The sequence below is a fragment of the Cnephaeus nilssonii genome, assembly GCF_951640355.1.
Source record: "Cnephaeus nilssonii genome assembly, chromosome: 12".
Classification (NCBI taxonomy): Eukaryota; Metazoa; Chordata; class Mammalia; order Chiroptera; family Vespertilionidae; genus Cnephaeus; species Cnephaeus nilssonii.
This window is the reverse complement of record NC_137083.1, coordinates 12,112,711-12,136,684: the sequence shown is the minus strand read 5'-3', so window position 1 is coordinate 12,136,684 and position 23,974 is coordinate 12,112,711. Positions and strand designations below refer to the sequence as shown.

The following is a 23,974-nucleotide window of genomic DNA, read 5'->3' as shown; positions in this document are numbered from 1 at the left end:
TAGTATAAGGCATCTCTGGGACAACTTCAAGTGTACCAACATCTGAATTATGGGAGTGCTAGAAGAAGAAAGAGAACAAGATAGTTAAAACCTATTTGAAGAAATAATGACAGAAAACTTCTCCTACCTGGTGAAAGAAATAGACTTACAAGTCCAGGAAACACAGAGGACCCCAAACAAGAGGAACCCAAAGAGGACCACACTAAGATACATCGTAATTAAAATGCCAAGGGCTAAAGACAAAGAGAGAATCTTAAAAGCAGCAAGAGAAAAGCAGTTAATTACCTACAAGGGAGCACCCATTTGACTGTCAGCTAATTTCTCAACAGAATCTATGCAGGCTATAAGGGTGTGGCAAGAAATATTCAAAGTGATGAATAACAGGAACCTACAGCCAAGATTACTCTACCCAGCAAAGCTATAATTTAGAATTAAAGGTCAAAGAGCTTCACAGATAAGAAAAAGCTAAAGGAGTTCATCACAACCAAACCAATATTATATGAAATGCTGAAGGGTATTCTTTAAAGAGGAAGAAGAAGAAAAATATAAAAAATATGAACAACAAAGTGGCAACAAACACATATCTATCAACAATTGAATCTAAAAATGAAATGAATAAAAAATCTGATGAACAGAATAGACTGATGAATGGAATAGAATCAGGGTCTTGGAAATGGAACAGACTGACAATTCTTAGAGGGAAAGGGGTATTGGGTGAGGGCAGGAAGAGATTAGACAAAGATCTTATATGCATGTATGCATTACCTACGGATACAGACAATAGGGTGGAGAGGGCCTGGGGTGGGGTAGGAACCAGGAGGGGGGAAAAAGAGGGACATCTGTAATAATCTCAACAACAAAGATTAAAGAAAGAGAAAAAGAAAAGGGGGCTTTCCTTAGGTCTGGGAGTCACTGCATACAATGTCACTTTTTTATAGATTCCCCGTGCTCATTGGCTTCACTCCATTCTGGTTACTCATGAGCCCATGGAGTAACCAATGTTAACACTTGGGTGTATCATCTCATGTATTTGGTTGGCAAAACTTTTGAGGATGTAAAGTTTCTAAGAAGACCTGCTATAAAGAAAACTGCTTAAGGTTGTAGGATCCAGCATTTCCTAAACTTTCTTTTGACCATAGGGTTATTTCCCCCCGCCTTTTTCTTAAATAAGATCTATGAACACATTGGGGAATGCTGGCCAAAGAGAGAGGTCTTCATGAACTTGACTTCTTCTATTTTCAGGCTTTGATTTTCATTGGAAACTTTTCAATGAACCCCAATCTATTCCTTAAGTCCTGGCTCAGGTGTCAACTTCCTCTGTGGAGATTTCTCCTCTTGTGCTAGAATAGATATGTAATTGTTCCCTTTTGCTTCCTACCCCAATTGCATGTGTGTGTGTGTGTGAGCCCTATGTTAATGTATAGATCATGAGCTAATTTATTTATATTGTATTTCCCCCATTCTAACCTATAGTTTCCTTTGTTTTAAGGAGTGTGTTTTTCTTCTTAGTACCCTACAGAGTGCCTGGTTCATTGTAAGAGGTCAATAAGTGTCTGCTGAAGGAATGAATGAGTAAGCAGAGCCTGGGAACTTAAGAAGAAAGATTATCTTTCTGATGTGTTGATATATGATTAATGAATGAACTCTTTTGAGTTAAGTACTTTTTTCCATTATAGTGAGTAATTTCCATCCAGTTGATTGGATTGAGATAGACTCTGATGTGAAATGGTTAATCATTTAGTCTATAAAAAATACAAGATTGACTGTGGTTCAGTCTGTTTTCCCCTTTGTATAGACATGAGCGGTATAGATGAGAAATTCTAGCACCCAGTTCTAACAGAGACTTTTAAAAATTTATACTCACAATCAGTCCATAACTCAGGATTTTATTTATTTTTTAACTGCTATGGGGGAAAATAGAATTTATAGATCTTTTAAAAACCTAGCATTATTGATTTAAGAATTACAGATTTTACTATATTATGCTTGTAGCCTTTTTATTTATACTACTTAAAACATTTATTTCTGATATACTCTAGGTTTCAGGCTTACAATTTGTGTTGTGGTTTAGGTATGTTTTCCTCATTTTTCTTCCTCCCTCCCTTCCTTCCTCCCTTTATAAAATATTTTAAAAGATGTTCTAGAATAAAGATAATACCCCTCTTTGGCTCTACCGCATTCCAGTTCTATGCCCATGGAGTGACCAATGCTAATACTTCGGTGCGTTACTTCATGTATTCGTTGGCATAAATTTAAGGGGCATGTGAGGACCCAGGCCAGGATGGAGGCTAGAAGGCTACATTTACAACATTGTTTTATACATGTCCCTATTCTCTCTCTTTTTTTAAAAAAAATTAAAGTATAGTTGACATACACCATTATGTTAGTTTCAGGTGTACAACATAGTGATTTGACATATATAGTCCTTATGATATGATTAGCATAATAAGTCTAGTAACCATCTGTTACCATACAAAGTTATTATGATAATAATGACTTTTCTCCTATTGTCTTTTTTTTTCCTGCAAAAAGCTTTATTGTTTCATTTGGTTCAATGCATGGGAGAGGGCTCCAGGGTGGTTAAAAGAATGGCTGGTAGTTTTGGGAAGAGGCTCAGGTCAAAGCAAGACACCAGAGGATGCAGAGGGGTCTCTCAAAGGTCTCTAGGCTCCAAAAGCTCCTAGTTGTGCTTGAGGGTGAGCCTTTGGAAGAGATACTCACCCAGCCCAGACTGGGGGCCGGCAGCCTGCAGAGGTGAGTCAGGTGTTGCCCATCTTCTTGATGAGTTCCACCTCCTCATCCAGGAAGTAATTCTCTAGGAAGTCACAGAGATGACAGTCTGTGCGGGTAGAAACCAGGGCCTGCAGCTCCACAAGGGCCTGGTTCAAGTTCCTCTCTAAGGCCAGGGCGGCCTCCATGGCGTCCTGAGTTTTGCCCCATTCATCTTGGGAGGCTTCAGCACATCCTGGAAGAGAATGTGGCCACTGCGCTTGTTTTGCAACTTTAAGAGACGCTCAGCACCCTCGTGCTTCTTCTCCGCCAACTCTCGGAAGAGGTGGCCCGTGTCCTCGAGAGCCACATCATCCCCATCAAAGTAGAAGCCCAGAGAGAGGTAGGTGTGGGAGGCCTGCAAATGCCGGTTGGTTGGGCGGTGACTGCAGCCTCCACCTTGGTGGAATAATTCTGACAAATTTGGGAGCTCAGGGTTGTTTGGCAATAAGGAGTTCAGGTAGAAAAAAACAAACAAACAAACCCCAGTGTGTTGGCTGGTTCTGGAGGTGGTTCTGAAGGTGGTGACTGGATAAGACGCAGGAGAGTGGCTGGAGGCTGGAAGAAGGGGTGTCCCTGGGTCTGTTCTGTCCAAACACTGTTGAAGCAAGAGACAGATCTGGGACCGCCAAGGGCACTGTCTCCTATTGTCTTTTGGAGATGGTTCACAAAGCCCCAACCTAGTGAGGACATTAAGAGAGGGGAGTTAATGAAACTTAATTATGTTTCTGTCATAGAGACTAGGCTGGAAAATTAGCTAGGGTTAAATCAGCTCATTTTGCATTGTTGTCAGAACATGAAAAAGAGGCAGCACACTTGATTGGAAGAGGAGGAGGAAAAATGGAAATAAGCCAGAAAGGTTGTTGGATTGGGGTCAGGAACACGCAATATCTGCCTGTCCCCTCCCCATCCCTTAATTTTTTATTTTATTTTATTTTTTTTTAGCAACAAAGGCTACCACTGCAGCTAAGTGATACTCATGGGTACCCCTGGTATCATGGGGAAGGCCTAAAGCAAAAACAAAAGGGATGAGAGTAGTTGGGGAAGAGTGAAAGGAGAGGAAGAGAGTCAGAGGAGGGGGAGAGTGAGACTAACTAAATGATGTAGTGGGCCAAGCACTTGATTCAGAAAGCAGATTTCTAACAGTATTTAGAAAGCACTCAATTTAGAAAATTCTAGTTTTCAGCTTCTGTGTAATCTTGGGCAATTATTTAGCTTATAGTTCTTCATGTGAAAGTTTATGGGTTGCAAGATGATCTCTAAGGACTCTAAAAGTCAGTGTTGGTGATGTGAGATAAAGAATTTGAGAGAGCTGGAAGAAAGAAGGAGATATCCTATATAATAAAAGCCTAATATGCTAAGTGTCTGGTCGTCCAGTTGTCTGTTCAGCCAATCAAAGCATAATATGCTAATGATATGCTAAGGCTGTTCAACTGCTTGCTATGACGTGCACTGACCACCAGGGGGCAGATGCTCCAACTGGTAGGTTAGCTTGCTGCGGGGGTTCGGCTGATTGGGACTGAGCAAGAAGGTCCAGACATGCCCTGGAGCCCTCCTGCAGTCCCTCCCCCACTGGCCAACCTCCCGTGTCCCTCCCTGGCCCTGATCGTGCACCAGTGGGGTTCCTCGTCTTGGCCTGCACCCTCTTACAATCTGGAACCCCTCGGGGGATGTTGGAGAGCCGGTTTTGGCCTGATCCCTCAGGCATAAAAGGCTAATATGCAAATTGACCGAACGGTGAAATGACTGGTCCTTATGACATGCACTGACCACCAGGGGGCAGATGCTCATGCAGGAACTGCCCCCTGGTGGTCAGTGCACCCCCACAGGGGGAGCACCGCTCAGTCAGAAGCCGGGCTCAGGGCTGGCGAGCGCAGCGGCAGTGGCAGGACACTCTACTGCCTCTGCAGCAGTCAGACATCTCTTGAGGGCTCCCAGACTGCGAGAGGGTGCAGGCCAGGCTGAGGGACCCCCCAAGTGCATGAATTTCATGCACCGGGCCTCTAGTGTATGTATATGATCGGTGAAGGTCATCCAATTCAGGTGCCCCTGAACTTGTCTGCTCAGGAGCAAAATCTACTTCCTCAAATATGGGGGACAATTAACTAGATCTAGAAGTTTCTGTTCATTAGCTGGGGTGGAAATGAGAATCTGGCTAATAGAGAAAGGGGCTGTTTTATATTTGACCCTGGCCAGGGAGCCAAAAGATGGTGGGCTGTAGGTAAGTCCTGGTTAACCAGGTAAATCTTGCACCTGCAGGTTCATCCCAGGAAACCCAATGTGGAAATGGTGACTCGATTCTCCAACTTTCCTCTGTAGATGGTGTTATTTTGACAGGGCACAAGCGCCTTGGCTAAGTACCAAAGGTCCCTGAGAGTCTAGCGGGACTTAGACTACAGACCATTTGAAGGCCAACATAGAATGAGTTTCACATTCTTATGCAACTGCTCCGATGTCTGAATTCCAAAGGTGCTTTAGAAACAGAACTCAGACTTGGACCCTTCACCATTAGAGTACTTCCTGTAGTGCATTTCAGGGTAAGCTTGGGGACAATCTGCTGTGGAATGTTAGAACAGAAGAATAAGTTTCCAGTTGTAAGCTCTTAGTTGATTCCCCAGAAAGCAGTCCTGTGAGGCCATTCTTATTTTTACATATGGCATATCTGAAAAAGGGATTATTCGGCAATTGCAACATTTTTTGTTTTATGTGCCTCTGAAGGCAAGAAATGTTTTCTCCTCCATCAAGTCTTAAAAAATATTTATCCTGGCATCTTCCCCTTTTTCTTTCCACATGGAAACTCTATATGTTTAAGACGAGTTGTGAAATCATTCCTAGGTATGCACATTATATGGAGATTTTAGAAAAACTTTCAAGGAAAATGAATATAAGATGCTATTTCTTTTATGTACCAGACATTACAAGCCATTCTTTTGTTGAGCTTTTCTTGATTAGCAAGATGTAATAAAATGACGTCTATTCTCACCCTGTGGCAGGTATGCTTTATCTAGTGGAACAGTATATTGAAAACAGCATGAGGATAAGAAAAAAAAAAAAAAGAGAATTTGAAAAAAATGTCCTTATGTATTCACAAGGCTATCTTCTGGTTAAATAAAGCGCCAGCAATAATTTTGGGTTAGGTATGTTCTTCAATTATGCATTTGATTTTGGTAATAAAAGACGCATGCTTTTCAATAACGTTTGGAATTTAAATATACCGTTCCCTTTTCCCAGCCTTCAGGAGAGCACTTACCAATGTAGAAGTTACCTCCAACCCATTCTTGTCCATTAAAAATTAAATGCTTTTACAGTAAATTATTAAAAGTGCTAGGTTGGCTGCAAATCATCAAAGGTACCATAAACCATTATGCAGGCAAGCAAGTGAGAAGTCTGATTAAATCTAAGGGATCAGAAGGCATATGCATCCCTCGATATCCATCGCAAATTCCAAACTACAAAAGAAACCATAAAATGCTACATTAAATTACTTAAAAAAAACTCTACCAGGATTTTCAAAATTCAACAGTGACTTGCCTTTTCAATTAAGTATGAACTAAGAACCTTCTACTGCAAAGCAGAGATACACCACTGTTTACTGGTTATTTCCACTTTCTTTAAACCTGCAGCAAAATTAGTCTCATTTTTCCAACTGATATCACTCTTTTTTAAAAAAAATATTTTTTTAATTGATTTGAGAGAGGAAGGGTGAGGGAGAGAGAGATAGAAACATCAGTGATGAGAGAGGATCATTGATTGGCTGTCTCCTGCACACCCCACACTGGGGATCAAGCCCTCACACTGGGGATCAAGCCCCCACATTGGGAATCAAGCCCACAACCTGGGCATGTGCCCTGACCGGGAATTGAACCGTGACCTCCTGGTTCATAGGTTGATGCTCAACCACTGAGCCAGGCTGGCAGGGCCTGATCGTCTTAACAGAATTGAGACATTCTGACAGTTTGTCGAAAAGCTAGTTATTACGTCCTGTTTTCCCCACGAAGTGCCTTTACTGTATTTTGATTACACTGAAAAGACACGATGGGCCCTGAATGTTAGAAGTAGTTAAATAAACGATGTTTAAAGAAAAAAAGATAACTCATGGTTTTGGCTTACATGAGATCATACATATATCAACTATAAAATGAATAGCTACTCACAGATGCATTAAATGGTCTATCGAAACAGCTCCTTGACAAATAAAAAGATGTAGGAAAAAGAAAAATATAAACAGGGAAGGAACATTTGGTCAAATTGTGATAATTGTGCAGAAGAGGAACAGCAGCCCAAACAAGCTTTTACAGTTGAGTTTCAGAGCAGGGGGCTGCTCCCAAGCCTCGCACCCCTTGTTCCTATCTGCCAGGCGACATGAGATAAATGGTTCTGCAGCTTTGTTGGGATTTGTTCATGTGGCTCATAAATCTGAGTGAATAAGTGAAAAGCAGACAGTTGAGGGCCAAACAAGTGTCAAGTGATTTCATCTGTCAGTGCTTCTAAAATGGTAGTGTACACTGTACATCAGAATCACCTGCAAGACTTGTTAAAACACAGATGGGGGTGTAACCCCTTTCTGCTTTAGTAGGGGCCTGGGGCGGGCCCAAGAACTCATTTCTAATCAGCTGGTAGGTGATGCCACTGCTGCTGGTCCAGGGACCTGCCTTTGAGAAGCACTGATTTATGATGTCTGATGATCACCACCACCCTGCGAGATAGGTGCTGTTAGCCCCATTTCATAGGCGAGAAAACAGATGAGGGATGAGTTTGGGAAACGTGTTAGAGTAAGGTTTGAATTCTGGTTAAAGAGAAGCTGAGAAATTGCCTTCAGAGACTCTTCAGACTTTCCGAACCACTTCAGTAGGTGGCAGAAAAGCGAGACTTCAACTGTTCATCTCTACTCTCCCATCACCCTCCAGAGGCAAGGATGTCATTAGAAAGAGGCAGAACTGTCATTGACACATACTCAGCACTGCATGGACCTAAAGACCACAATGAAAACTGAAGCCATTCTTTCAGGGGATCCTTGAGCACTTTAGATGGAGAAACTGAGGAGTGGAAAGGTTTAATTAATGATTTGATTTTACATATTATATGAATGGCAGCATTGGGGTGTCAGATACTCCAAAACCCAATCCAGGTCTAATTGTAAGAGGAAAACGCTGGAGCTTGTTTGCCATCTTGATTGCCACCTGCCATACCCACCATCCAAAAACTGACTGACTTCGGGGAGAGGCAGCATAGTGAGGTGGACTAGCTACTTAAACCAGGATTCATTTATTTATCATCTATTTCTTGAATATCTTTCACATACTAGTCACTGTTAGAGGTGCTGGGATAAAGTGATAAACAAGATAGATATAATTCTTGTTTTTGCAATCTATGGGCAACATGACAATAAAGTAAAAAATAAATAAAAGGAAATTTAAGACAGTAATAAAGACAATGAAGAAAATTAAAACCAGATAATGTTGTAGAAAATTACTACAGACTCAGAAATGTATAAACATGGGTTTAATGGTTTACTAAAGATGCAGAAAGAAAGGTGGAGGATTGACTACCAGTCAAAGGTTGAGACTATCACAGTCCAGTTTTTTAATTTAATTTTATGAGATACTTTCTTTTATCCATGAGTGCAACCCAAGATTTTCCCTCCAAACATCTCTAGAAATTGTTTTAGGATCCTCAGTCATGGTGGAAGTATTTAAACCAGGAAATTGGCAAATGATGGCGGAACTTTTAAAATGATTACTGTTTTTCCAGAGGGCTGGCTGTTATTGGGGGAAACTTCTCCATAGGTCTGTCACGCTTCTACACGTCTTGCTGGGTATGCCAAGACTGTGAGGCCCCATCTTCTTTTTACACAGGCTATTTCTCTGGCTTGTATATGCAGTGAGCAACTTTGGAGGATGAGGTAATGTCTTCCTCTGGGACAAAAAAAGCAGGCTTGCTTACTGCTTGTTATAAAATTGGTGGATTCTTGGAAGCAAGTGTTTTTGTGTGTGTGTTTTCCCCCCCTATAATGCTGCACACTACATATGCAGGAACTCATCTGGGTCCTTCGTGTTGCCTTCATGGGACTCAAGGGCCAGGGGCACCAATATAAGCATGCAGATGCTCATGGTGCTTGCTGTGCTGTGAGCAATCAGGTCTGTGGTTTCAAGCATTCATGAAACAGTAACAGGCTAACTTAATAGCTTATAAAAGTAAAATTGCAGCTTTGACGGTTTTAGTGACAAGTATGGGGTGCTGATGGAGACATGACTTTCTGGAAGAGGAAGGACAAAGTTTTTATGAACCAGGTTCAGAGAGATGAGAAAATTCCTGGGATCTGGTAGTGAATGTTCTTGCCCAAATAGTGGGCAGGAGGACTATGTGTGTGGAAGGTGGGAGTGGAGAAAGGGTTTCCCACTACCTTACCTGATAAGGAACATGAGTTGAACTAATGCTTAAAGGGTGAGCTACAAAAAGTAGGACTGAACAAGCTACCCCAATGACACTTGATTGCTGCTTATTCTTTCCTCTTGGCGGGCAGAGGAAGGGATGCTATCATGACAATGGCCAAGCAAGCTCCATAGCCCCAGCTGAAAGGCAGTGTGTCTGTGGCTATTGGGCCAGCAGTCCAAACCAAAAAATTGGTGTCAGCAATGAGGAGCTTGCTATTTAAATAAAGCTTTTGGGTGAACCAAAAGCGTTAGTTTGGATGAATTGAAAACATTGGTTAAGCCATAAGCAGGAGGCCACTCAGAAAGAAAAGTGAACCCAACCCCTGCCTTGCCTAATAGCTCAGAGGCACTACCTGGCTCTTTTCACGGCTTGTCTTGGTCAGTGAGAAGATGGGGCGCTAGGTGTAGGGGTCACCAGAGGCCCTAACAACAGCAGGGTGGAATTGTAGAGACGTGTGCTCAGGTGCAGAAAAAAGGAGACGTTGGATCCTGGTGCTTAGGCTCTGACTCTGGGGTGAAGGGTTGAAAGAGGACATAAAAGGCTAACAATAACATTTCCTGCCTGCCATCCCACCATAGCCTTGATTCGCCTGCTACCCTTTAATTCCTGCCCTCCCAGCTGGGAAATGCAGGATCTGGAAACTTGCTGTGGGCTCTGACGTGCATTCAGGCCAGACTCCTTGGTGCCTGAATTCAACTTATGGGATTTGGACACAGTTGAAAGTGGGGAAGGGAAGCTCAAGTGGTCTATTGTGTGGGGCTTCTGGGCCACAAATGAACTATTGTTGTGGTTCCCACTGCTGAAGGAATAATTGGTGATGATGTTTTATATGCCTGTTCTGTGAATAACCATAAACATCAGAGGGAATATTCCTGCTCAGGGACTAGCACAGGTACTGTCCTCCCCTGATTGGTCCAACAGAAACAATATATAAACCCAGATGGAAAAAGGGAAATCTCAGCCTTAGCTAAGGCCATAATGACTGCGAGAGCGGGAGGAGAGGCCATTTTTCAGTACAATAGCACAACCCTTCAGACACAGCCACCGAATAATGCCCCCCTTTTCCCACTAAAGGCAGCTCTTGACCTGCTACTAAGCTCTTGTTGAAACTGAAAGTCTTACCAGGCTGGATATACCCATTTTGGGATGAGTCAACATGGACTCAACAAAACAAAGTGGGAGGGGTCCAATAAATCTGTCTTGTCAAATGGAAATGGTGTCATCCGAGTTTTATATGAAAAAGTGGCAGTCATCTCTTTGGGAGAAACTTTATCCCTTCCCTCACGTTCCACTGCCTGAAGCAAAGCTGTTAGCTCAGTGGGGCCCTGGAGTCACCTGTAATCCCGTGGCTGGTTCACGTAGGCTCAGCTCAACTGCAAGGTGATGGTGACCACTGGGTGGCAGCAGTCATCCAACCCCAATGACAATTCTGGAAGACGAACTGGAGCACGATGGGCTGTCACTTTTGCTTTAGGCAATACTCTCAAAGACTCCCTCTGACTTTTGGACAGTTACCAACGGCCTACCCAGTTGGTCTACCACTTGGAGGCCTAAGACTGGCAGATTAAAGACATCCCTCTTTGGGGCTATGAACCGGGTAAACAAATTGTATCTGCTCATCAGTCACACTCACTCCGTTAGGCGCTCATGGTAAGGGCCTGTTCTCTGGTCAGATCAACCAGAATTAGGCTGTTGATCAAGTCTGCAATGACCAGAATGCCACAATTGATAGCTGGTTTCATCATTGCATCGCACATAGCAACACATTCCTTATCGCAGACAGGGCTCACTGGAAAGAAAGGGCAAGTGTTTCTGCTGGATGCAGAAGCTTCCACTGCATGCCAGACTGTGACTCCTGCAAAGGTTGGCTTGTTTGTTCTGTGGTGAAGGAAGCTGCCCTGTATGGAACATCACCTCTCTCTGTTCCTGGCAAATTGACCTCATTGAATCTTTGACCTCCTTTTGGGACTACTGAATTTTGCCTCACTGCTTTGACATTTTTTCAGGGTATGGCATTGCTGTTCCTGTCCAGTCAGCTGACTCCAGCTACACCATTGTGGCCTTTACGACTAAACTGTTTCATCTGTTAGGCTTTCTGGATAATTTGCAAAGACCATTCCGTGATGGGCTGTTAGTAAAAGAATTTAATGGAAGTCCTGTCCCATTTTCCCTACCATCCGCAGTATTGAAAGCTGGAATGGCATTCTCAAAAATTAATTCAAAAGAGTTCTGATTCTTTGTCCCTTGCTTTTTCCTGGTTCATTTTTTAATTTTTTAAAATATTTTTTTATTTTTATTATTCCCCCGCCCCCATTATAATAGCCATCTTTATTTGTAAAAATCCACATATGAAATGTATTCTTTCAGTCTTCCCATGATTTCCTTTTTACAAAAACAAAAGGCACATAATCTTGGTCCACTTTTTAGTAAGGCAGAGTGGTCACTTCATGTGGCTGTCCCAAAAGGGATTCATTCCCTTTGTTCACTTTGGTTAATGATGAGATCAAAAGGAATAGAGAGTCATACAGACCTATTTTGAAAATTTGGGATTTTACTCACCCTGACCATTCCTGGACATGATATATGTTTTTTTTTACGCCAACAGCAAACATAGGTTAGGTTAGTTGGTATATTTTCCAGGTGGCAGCCTAGGCAAAACGGACCTGGGACATGATTCGCCCTAACTATTCCGCAGTGTCTGATGCCATCAACAGTTACAAACAGTCTGGCACAATTTGTTTCCGTGTGACTGAGACAAGCTCACATGTGTCTCCTGGTGCCTGAGCAGATTGGGGGATGCTACGTATACAGACTGAGGCTGCAGCTACATGGTGATACTGCCGTGTTTATTAACTAAATCAGTATAATGAGGATTCTAATAAAGTTTAACAACAAATCCCAAACTGGAGTAACTGCAATGCTTTCAGTTTATATATTTGTATGTGGAAGTAAATGGGCATGAAATGTCTCATCACTGGGGATGGGAGCTACTTTTTAAAAAAATATATTTTTATTGATTTCAAAGAGGAAGGGGGAAGAGAGAGAGAGAGAGAGAGAGAGAGAGAGAGAGATATCAATGAGGGGATTGAGCCCACAACCTGGGCATGTGCCCTGACCTGGAATCCAACCGTGACCTCCTGGTTCATAGGTCAATGCTCAACCAGTGAGCCATGCTGGTGGTCTGGGAGCTACTTTTTCCCCTCCTGTAGTTATTGGCAATGATACTAAAGACCAACAATTAGTCTGACCTCTTTTGTGTAGGTCATGGGTCATGGTAGATAATAGACTGGCCTTAGACTATTTCCTGAACTTGGTAGACAGAACAGTGGCCATCCTAAAAAGTCCCAGCCTAATCTCAGAACCTGTGAATATGTTACTTTATCTGGTAAAAGGGACTTCACAGATGTGTTTAATTTAAAGATATTGATATGGGAGATTACCCTAGATTAACTGGGTAGGCCCAGTGTAATCACAGGGGGTCAAGAAAATGATGGCAGGAGGGTTAGAAATGAGAGAGGATATAAAGATGGAAGCAGAGGTCAGAGAGGAGAGAAGACGTTACACTGCTGGCGTCGAAGACGGAGGAAGGGGTCTTAGGAATGCAGGTGGCCTCTAGACGCTGGAAAAGAAAAGGAAACCCATCTCCCCTAAGCCTCCAGAAAGATTGCAGCCCGATGGACTCATCACCAGGAATTGGACAAATGGAAATTGGGTGCTACCTGAACAGATGCAATGAGAAGAACACATTTCTGAGATTCCTGTAATATATTAACATGAATCCAATCTTGAATAAACGTAAGACAGACCTAAAATGAAGAGATAAACTATAAAATGACTGGCCTGTCTTCCAGATGTCAAGGTCATGAAAGACAAAAACATACTAGGAATTGTTTCAGATGAAAGGAGGTTAGAGGAGACGCATGATCCTGGACTGGATCCTTGAGAAGTACAATTTCCCCCCTCTTTTGCTATAAAACATGTTATTAGGACATTCAGTGAAAATAAATAAGGCCTGTAGATTATGTAATAGCTGAGTATCAATTTTTCTAGATTTTAATAACTCTACTATATTTACTTATGTAAGAGCATGTCCTTGTTTTTTATAGGGAAGCATTCAAGTCTTTACATCTATAACTTTCTCCCAAACAATTCAGGACACTCATGCACATGTGCACACACACACACACACACACACACACACACACACACACTACATAAGCACACAGAATCATAAGTAAATGTGTGAAAACATTAACATTTGGTGAATCGGAATCAAGAGTATATGGAAATTATATGTGTTATTGACGCTTTACTAAAAGTTTTAAATTATTTCAAAATAAAAAAGCTAACAATGAGCCCTGGCTGGTGTGGTTCAGTTGGTTGGAGTTTCATCCCGTACACTGAACGGTGGTAGGTTCAATTCCGGGTCAGGGTGTGTGCAGGAGGCAACCAATCAATGTTTCTCTCTTTAAATACCAATAAATAAGTAAAAATATAACAAAAAGTATACCTCCTTTTTAAAAAAGTTAACAAAGAAATAAGGAATCATATAGACAAGGTAAAATCTCCACTGGAAGGAGATTTAGACATAATTTAAGAAGAAAGAGGGTCACATTATTCCTAGTCTTCCTTCAGGGGAGTAGGACTTTGAGGGAATAAAACATTAAGAATACTTTTATTCATTGAGTTTTTAACTTGATTATTCATTGAGTTTTTAACTTGATTATTTGACATAGAGTTACTTTGATTATGGAGGGGCTGGCTTGTCATCAGCTGTGGGAAGGGGGATGTTAGAGGCTTTACCTGGGATGCTCAAACAAAGCCTCTTTGCTATGAGCCCTGAGGGATGAGCAGATGCTTTCCCCAGACCTGGGAGCAGTGGGGAAATGTAAGAGCCAAGCCCCATTGGCAAGCTCTGGGTGTGTAAGGACTGCAAGAAAACCACTGAGGTTGGAAGGCCTACATGATATTTCTAATTCTAACATCTCGACCTTGAGCAAGTCATTTTACCAGTTGTGATGTTACTTTCCATATCTCTAGTGCATTGTCGTGCCTGATAAATATATATTGACTGAATGAGTGGGTGAAGAAGTTAATCTAAAAGACAGGGGCAAGACAAGATAGGATTATATTTGAAGATTCTTATAGCTCTAAAATGATATGATTTACTTAATATTGATTGAATGCTTATTGAATGCCTAAAATGGTGTTCAGTGTTTTAAGTTGGAGGAAGATGGCATGAAGAATGCATGTCCCTACTTTTGCTATGTTTATAATCCAGCGAAGTAGACATCCAGAAAAAGTGATGCAAAATTTGTCAATAAAATAAACTTATCCAGGAGTCAATTCTCTTTTCTGCTTTTTTTTTAAAAAAATTTTATTTTATTGTTTAAAGTATTACAAATAGTAGTACATATGTCTCTTTTTTTTCCCCATTGACCTTCCCCCGGCCTCACCTACCCCCTGGCACATACCCTCCCCCCCCCCCCAGTGTCTTGCATCCATTAGTTATGCTTATATGCATGCATAGAAGTCCTTCGGTTGATCTCTTACCTCACCCCACTCCCTGCCCCAACCCTCCCCAGCCTTCCCACTGTAGTTTGACAGTCTGTTCGATGCTTCTTTGCCTCTTCTCTGCTTTTAATAGGTATATTTGTCCTCTTGGTGGAAGTTAGTTTAGGTCCATTATTCTAAATTTGAACATGTATACAGGACAATTCAAAGCAAAATGTCCTTTTATCTGCTTCTGTAGGTGAGGAGGCAAATTTTACATTTGTTCAATACAAGCAAACTTTTTAGCTGAGCCAGGACTAGAGTTGGTGCCTGCAGGAAAGAATTATCTCAGCAGTGAGAAAGTGTTTAGTTCTTTTATCATCAGGCCTGTAAAATGCTAATAATAATAATTACCTATGGAACGCTGCTATGTTGCAGGCACTGGACTGGGCATTTATATCCATTACAATACTTTCAACCATGCTGCAAGGCAGATATTATTATGTAGAAAATTTTTAAAAATTCAAGACATTAAGGTTCTTGTCTAAGATCCAGAGGTAGTGAGAGGCAAATCCAGGATTTAAACCTAGATTTTTCTGATTCCACAACCATACCCTTTCCATTGCACGGTGCTTCCTAGGTAATCTCAAATGTGCCTTCTGGTTCTGGCCCTTATTACTCAGTGATTTTGTGGTTTTCACAATAGTGCTGTCAGTCCATCTGCATCAGCAGATATGAGCATGGCTAGGCGCTAAGGAAGTGGGTTGACCCAGTGTGAGATGTAATCTCAGATGAATTGTTTACTCCGTTTCAGACAGTGTGTCTGTTGTATTCGTTAGAGTGAAAGGTAAGCTGCTACAGCAAAGAGGCCCAATAATACAGTGGTTTAAGGATCAAAGAACAGAGATCTTACTCTCATTCCCAAAGTAGTTCAGGGTGGGCCCATTTGCTTTGTGCAGTCACTCAGGGTTCCTTCTGCCTTGTTTCTCCCCACCCCTCAGTGCGCTGTCTTCTTCTGCATGGTTGAAGCTAGTTTGCAGGCATGTCCGTGTTCCAGCGCATGGGAAAGGGTCAGAAAGTGGTGGAGCACATGTATAGTATTTTAAGGCCTAGCGTGGAAATAGCACGTATCACTTCCAACTTGTATTCCTCGTGGGGAGAACTGGGTCATAAGACTGTGCTTCTTTCCCAAGGAGGGCGTTTGGGGGTGGAGAGCTGGCTATATGCTCAGCTAAAACTCCATTACTGTGGAGGAAGCGTGGAATCCATTTTGCTGGACAGCTATAAATCTTTGCCCCCAGTACCCTCTCTAAGCCTCTATTATAATATGTGCAGCATAGTTTTGTTTTATTTATTTATCCTCCCCCACTAGCCTGTGAGTTCCTTGAGGACCAAGGTCTGTGCTTTTGTTCTCAAATCTCCGGTCTCTAGCTCACTGCCCCGCGCATAGGAAGCACTCATTATATTTCTGATGGAGAACGAACGAGGCAAGTTAAGTGTGTAGATTTGGGGGAGCAGGACAAGGGCAAAAATGAGTGATACTTTCACAGTTCAGAAGGCAAGGCTGAGCTTCCCGAGGGCACTCACACCAAGTATGTGTAAGGCATCTGATGGAAAGTTCTGCTGCGAAAAGAATGAACTAATTCAGCTATAAAAAAAAGAAGCAGAATTCAAATGTGACACTCTGCAGCTCTGCTCAAAAGAAACAATTGCCTGATTGTCACCAGGTGACCTCACTTTTCTCCACAGTCCTCAGCATGGATAGATATAAAACAGGTGAACCTGTACATTTGCACAACTTTTAAACAGAGGTAGAGGCTGTAAAAGTGGTTTTGAAGCACATGGGAGGAGCTGCTTCTATGAAACGTGATTTTCCAGCCACACGGAAAGATCAGAGCAGGGGCCCCGGACCTTTGTTCTTTTGCAGACCCCACTCTCCTCTCCCCGTAAAAGGAGAGTTTCCATCTGGCCTAAGTCAGCAGAACCAAGCAGGCCTGCCTGTCCTCGGCTCCTGGAGACAACAACAGATGGCAAATAGGCAAAGCAAATTAATCAAGCTACCAAATGTTCTCAGATTTGGTTTTCAAATTCGCTAGGCAGCTCTATGTGGCCACTGTGCTGTGTGCATCATATTTATTTGACAGCATTGTCCAGCCCTTGCATTCCCTTCCCTGGCTCTGGCTAGAGAATATGTGCATTGTATTTCAATGAGCACTTCTCAAAAATTCAAGGGAGTTCTGAGGCTAAAAACCCCAGTCTGTCAGCAATTTATGCACAACGGCTATCCATGAGGCCCATTTCAGTGTTCTATTGTAGCCCAAAGGATAAAGGCTGGAGCTCAGTCTTTTTGAAATATAGGTTTAGAAAAAGTTTCTTGAGCAAGTTACAACACGCCCTTTGGGGATTCTTGTCCATGCATCTGGAGGAGTCAGTCTGACTTTTAAGATCTCATGAGAACCTGGCTTAGTAAGGAGCAGATTGTATCAACAGTCTAACCACCTGTCTGTCTCCCCCTCTGGTAGTACTTACTCCTCCACACGAAAGGCTTGCAGCAGTGAGTAGGCAGCCACATGCCAACATGACATCAAACTCCAAAGAAAGTGCTAGTCTACCCAGATATAGGCCAGCAACGCATAGGGTATGGGCTCTTCTCATACAGCCTCTTGGTATGTTGTATCACTCCTACAGGGTATTTTTAGCATTGAAAAAACCCCAATAGCCTTCTGGGCCACCTAGAGGGCAATTTGATTTTAGGCAGGGAGATAAGGAGAATGGGTGAAATCAAGGTATGGGGCCAGGCATAGTGGGCACATATATGTCCCAAAGACATCTTAAGTACATTTAGATCCAGTAACTTCAGGCAGTGTGACATACAGAGAGCCAGATGATCCAGGTTCTGATCCAGACTCTGCTGGTACCGCCTGTCTCCTCTCCAGAGCAGTTTACTTTTTGTAACATGAGGGAGTAGAACTCTCTACATGATCCTCAATAGGCCATATCCACGTGGTCTGGTAGGTCTAAGCCAAAGTTTCATGAGGACAGAGAAGAACGAAGAGGATGAGCTGCAGCAGGATAAACTCTGGGAACTCCTGCCTTTACCAGTCACAGGATGTATTTGACCCAGACTTGGGTGGGAGGGAGGATCTTAATTAGAATTTTTTGCTTGCTTCTGAGAGAGCAAAAACCAGGAAAACAACTGTTCTGATATCTTTGACTCAGCTAGTCTTGAGATAAATAATAATAAATTTATTATTATTTTTAATATACCACCTTTCAGCTCCCAAAATGCTTTTAAACCTTACTCTTTGGGGGCAAATGGGTATTATGAACTCATTTTGGAGATGATGTTGTATTGAACTTGCTAGCAAATGGTAGAGACCGGTTAGAACTAATGATGTGATTGAGAAAGCTCTCCTCATCAGCCCCAAATTATGTCCTTTAACATAGCCAACAGGTAGGAAGTACATACCAATTAACCCTGTAGTGTGGGTTAGTGATCCGATTCAATTGGTTAGAGGTCATCAAATGAATAGCAAAACCCTGGGAAAAATAGGCACAGAAGAGAGATGTTTTGTTGGACAGGAGGGTGGAGGGAAAGGCCTAGATACTCACATAGTTCTCACATGCGTAAATTTCATCCAGGTTGGTGCTTTAAGGGAGACCCAGAGGACTGTGAGTGCCTAATACATCTCCGGGGCTGAGGCTTGGACAGGGCTGCAATTTGGGGTACAGGGGCAGAGGTGAATCCACAAAGAGACTTTGACACTTTTAGTTATTCTAAGGCAGGCCCTGTCTGGAATATCACATTTAGCACAATGAAGGAAAACAGTGTATACCTGGAAGAGAGGTTCTCAAATATTAGTGTAGATAAGAATGGCTTCTGTTGCTTATTATACATCCATATTCCAAGGCTCTACCCTCAGGATTCTGACTGTCTAGGTCTGGGATGCTGCCTAGAAGCCTGCGTTTTCAAATGATAATGTCAGGTGACTCTAGATTTTCATCTAAAAGATGAACAATGGGCATTCAACATAATACCCAAGTGGTATTTAGGTCTTCCCTTACCTGTGGGTATTTTGTGCATCATGTTTCATTGCCCCTGGGAGAGAGCAATGCTGGCCAGACCTGGAGGCAAGGGGCAGGTGCACTACGGTGTTTATATCTGCCGCTATGGAAGGGAGGTCTTCCCACCACAATCCCATGCAGAGTTCTTGGGTTGAGTTATGGGGACTTCCTTCTGCATTTTCTCAACAAAGATACAGCTCAAGTAACTTGTCACGCTTGCTGTGTCTGAGGCAGATTATGTGAAGTAGGGAGTTTCTTGGTGTGACTGGAAGGGAGTGGAGATAGAGTGTAAACAGGGAAATTGAGCAGGAACCCAAGTCTCCAATACATCCGTCAGAGAATGGAAAGAGCTGGCAGACTTTGAGTTATGGGGCCATAATTCCACCTCAGGATCCTGGCAATAGCATAAGCCACCTGAATTCTTCCTGGTTAGTTTATGAACACTTTACCCTCCCAACCCCCATGCTACCTCCTGCCTTAGAAGATTAATAGCTCTGTAAATTATAGTTGTATTAAAATATATGTATTATATCTTAATACAAGGCTTTCATATGGGTATGAAAGTGCCTTCAGCTTACCTCTCCCTGGTGACATGTTTTGCTCTGTGCACTAATGCAGTTTCAGTTTTGCAAAATGAAAAGGGACTTCCAGACTGATATATGCTCCACAAAAGACTGTGGGTCTTGAGTCAGACCATTCTGGGCAGCTGAACAGCAAACAAAAAACATGAAGAAAAAAAAGAGACATGGCTATTGGAGGACACCTAGCAGAGAAATGTGGTTAGAGAACATGAGACTATTGTGTTTGTGTGTTTGTGTGTGTGTGTGTGTGTGTGTGTGTGTGTGTGTGTGTGTGAGAGAGAGAGAGAGAGAGACAGAGAGAGAGAGAGAGGCTATTAATGCACAAGGTACTTAGACTTTGAAGCCAGTATATCTCTGAATATTTGTACCTTTGAAGGTATATTTGAAGATTTCTTGGGTAGGGATGTGATATGATGAAAATTATATTCAGGATGGATTAGTTGCTCAGGATGGCCCTAGTGGGTCAGCAGGCTGGCTGGAACAGAGCCATGAGGAGAACAAGGAGTTTTATTTTGAGGCCACATTTGCATAATGAGCATTGCTTTTGATTACGTGGATTGTGTGTGTTTGGGGTGGCTTGCTGAGGAGCTGGTGGACGTGATGGGCAAGGTGACCTTCTGCACAGAGGGCAGAGGAACCCACTTTGTCTCCCGGCCTCCTGATCCTCTATGAAGTTGTGCTTATGCTTTCTTGGTTTTCACATAAACATATTACATCCATGTTATATTCCAGGGGCAGGGCCAATGGCAATGAAAGCCACAGCTCCCTGATTTCTTGTTCAGGATCTGCTAGGCTCTCTTGAGGTCATGGTATCACTCCTTAATTCTTTAATTATTCATTGGAATTGTATTGTGTGAATTCCTTAAATCAGCGTCTAGATCCTTTCCCCAGACAGAGCGTCTAAATCAGTTTCAGTCTGCCCCCCCTCAACCCTCCTCCCCTCAACCCCCCTGGGGCTGCTAAATAGTACTGTGGAAGACTCTGGAAGGCAAGGAGGAGGGAAGAAGTAAAGGGGAAGAAAAAGAAAGAAGACAAAAGGAAGGAGAAAAGGAATAAAAGGGGCAGGGAGGACAGAGGGGGAGAGAAGCAGTTAAAAACTGCTGTAAAGATAGGATGGCGATTCAAGGATGCAGATGGCTGCAAGTACCTTCCCTCAGAGGAAGCAGAGGAAGGCATTCTGGGAAGTGATAGCAGCTTCTCACTTTTACCACGTGGGGGCAGGCTCTACTTAGGAGAGAGGAACAATTATGAAGGCTGCAGTGTGAAAGCTATCCTCCAGGTTCAGAGAACTCAGTATTTACCTAATCACTTATGCCCTGCAGCCTTTGAGGTCCTTCACTAGCAAGAGCTCCTATATCTGGGCTCAATGCTTGGAGGAATTAAAGAAAAAAAAAGCTAACTTTGCTCAAACTCAGATTTTTGCATGATGTGGAGTATAGGATTACAGTTAAACAGATACTATAAGTAGCAAAACACTTTGACATCTCATCTTACTATTTAAAATGTACAATCACCCAAGGTTTTATGCAGAATTCTCTTTTCTGTGTGTCTTTTTTCCCCCTCAGGATTATCGCATAGACATTATACACTGAGTGGCCAGATTATTATGATCTCTGAACGCATAATAATCTGGCCACTCAGTGTATATCCTATATAAGAAAAGGCTAATATGCAAATTGTCCCCTCGACCAGGAGTTCGACCAGCAGGCAGGCCGGCCAACTGCCCATGTCCCCTCCCCCTGGCCAGGCTGGCTGGACCCCACCTATGCACGAATTCATGCATCGGGCCTCTAATATATATATATACTGAGTGGCCAGATTATTATGCGTTCAGAGATCATAATAATCCGGCCACTCAGTGTATGTGCATCATTGTTTTAGGCATTTCAAAAAGTTGGAAGGTGCTCTTAATTTCTTCCAGCTCCTTCTCAATCTTTGCTTCTGTTTCAATGCAAGGTGATGGCATGCATGGGAATATGTATGGCACTCTCCACCCCCCAATCATAAACTCTGAGCCTTTGTGTTGAAGGAATATATTTATTTGGAGAATTGTTGAAAACAACCAAATTACTGCCACTAGTTTTGTGGTGCTTAAAAAGCAATTGTTGCAGGCACCTGATTGCTTCTGAACATAATGCGATGACCACAGTGCTAGCAAGGGAAGCCTGCACAGAGATATAAAGGGGAGCGACTTCCGCCATCCTCTAAGTTAGCTATTATCCCCAGTGAACTGCACTGAGATGTCCAGGCTGTTTTCCTTTTAGTAGAATTTGCCCTTGTTTGAACCACACAGATCAAATTCATTCTAGCAAGTATGCACGTTTTCTAAAATAGACCTTCCAAGTAGCCAATTAAAAGCAGAATCTTAAAATACAACAACAATTTCTCTTTAAAATGGTGATTGGGCCTCTGAGATAACGAATCCCATTTGCAAGTTTAAAAGGAATAATAAGAACTTTCTACTGGTTGAGTAAGCGCTGAGGAAAATGGCTCTTCTTAAAACACTTTTTTAAAAATAAAGGGACACCAAATTGATCAAACAATTGTGGGAAGTTTGGCTCCATTAGTCTCATGCTTTTTAATACACCTAGTTTTCAATAAAACTCAGCTTTTGTGAATATTCAAGGTGGCAGTTTCACTCAAATTGTTGAATTTGGTGGCACAAGAAGAAATGAGGCAGAACTAGGGTTCTGTAGCCAGGTCCTGGGTCCCACCATCTCTGCATCCCTAAGTACATGGGAGGAGCATTAATTCTGTTTAAGATTTACATAACTTGTTATGAAATACTGTCACATTCATTTGGTCAATGGCCCCTTTAATATGCATAATTCTCTGCAGTGACTGGGAGAGGATTATTTCCAGACATGGTTTCCATTCTCTTTTCTCTATTTTGCAGGCGGTGTGCCTGTTATGAAGCCCTTGCAAGAAAAAAAAAAGTCTTCTAAAATGATTTCTTGTTCCCAAAAAACAGGAGAACTAACTATAAAGAATGATTTACTCTTGGTCTCTGTCTTCGCAACAGTGGAAAAAATGGGAGAGGATCAAACATCCTCTCCAACTGGGCCATCACCTAGGTTTAATAGTGTTTTAAAATGAAATCTATGACACAGTCTTCACCAGGGCTATTAATTTGTATCTTGCAGAAATGTGATTTAGAATTTTCTAGAATACAGACCAAGGAGAAGGTTTTATAATGAAGAAAAATATAGGGACATCTGGAATTTTCTCTGAAAGCTGATGTGCTATCTTATGAAAAAACCAAAGACTTGGACTCAAACTTTGAGAGTCCCTTTTTCGGTTAATTGGCAATAGTAGAGAAAGTCTGATATATACAGAAAGGCTGAAAAAAACAACCGTGAGGTCTGTTTTTTTTGCAAACAAGTGTAGCACCAAGAGTTTGGCTCTCTTTTATTTGGCTCCATCCCCTGAGAGCCTCGTTTATTTTTAGTACCTAATTTTATTGTTCATTCTACTAACCTTCAAATCTCAATGCACTTTTAGAAAAAAGTAAACCAAAAGTAATTACTTTAGGGAACACAAAGCCATATCTATATATGAGATCAAACATTGCCAACCTTCCCTTGCTATTTACCTCTAAATAACTACTTTTTCTTTAGAATTTTCCACTTGTTTTCGTGACAAACAAACAGCAGGGAATGTCTTCAGGCTCATTATACAGGACATAATGGGATCCCGCAGGGACTAGGCCAAGGTAGAGCTCCATCTCCACTTGACTTTCAGGGGGAAACTACACCACAAGGGAGGCCAGGCCTGTGCTGAAGTCTCAGATGAGAGGGCATTCTGGTCTAGGTGTCCTTCCCCTCCACCAAACAGGAGGACCCCGATGTTCCAGAAGATGACTTCTAGCATCCTGTGGAGAGGTGGCTTCAAGTGGTCTCCTGTTGTATAATCGACCCCTCCCCTCATCCAGAAGTTTGAATGTGGGCATGAAAGGGATGAAAAACAAAAAGGAGTAAAAAAGATAATAGCAGTGACTTAAGACCTAGACTTACCTTCTCTTTTGAAAAAAACTATCCCAACATAAAATCTATGAGTTACGTAGAGACTTGTGAGACTTTCACAGAAGATCCCGTCCCACACTGCAAACTCAGCCCTAAGCATCTGCCAAGTCCGGCCTGCTCTTGGGAGCTGTGCATGCTGGCTCCCAAGAGAAAGGACTCCTGCAGCCGCAGGGGGAAAATACTCCATTTGCATTTCTTTTAAAAGGAATGCCAGGGGTGCCTTTTGCTTCTTGGATAAATGATGTCACAGAGCTTTTGACCTTCTCTGTATCTCCAACTTGTTTTTGTTTCTGCCTGTTCATTCTCAGCCAGGTAAGGAACAAGGCTACTAGATGCCTGAGACCACCTTAGGGACCTCAGCATCCTGAGGGATGTGAAGTCAGGTCTGGGTCATGTGACCATCCCAGAGCGAGGGGTGGATGAGGTTGGTTTCACTCAAACCTCAACAAATGGGCTTTTCATAAGGAAGGGTAGCTTCTATTACTGGGAGCATATAGGAATGTGATTCTGGGCACCCCAAACCCAAAAGTGTCCAGTACACAGTCCTTATCTATACACACCAAGAAAACCACTGCTCCAGATTCAATGCTGTATTGCCATTGTCTTACT

At 42.4% G+C, this 23,974-nt stretch overlaps 1 pseudogene across 1 annotated transcript in view; it reads right to left on the bottom strand.

Moving 5' to 3' along the window:
* Nucleotides 1–2,680: 2,680 nt before the first annotated feature.
* LOC307108684 (ferritin light chain-like) overlaps nucleotides 2,681–23,974 on the bottom strand; it is a 732,105-nt pseudogene continuing 710,811 nt past the window's right edge. Inside the window, exon 2 of the transcript in view lies at nucleotides 2,681–2,746. The product of the transcript in view is annotated as a ferritin light chain-like (transcript). The remainder of the gene's footprint in view (nucleotides 2,747–23,974) is intronic.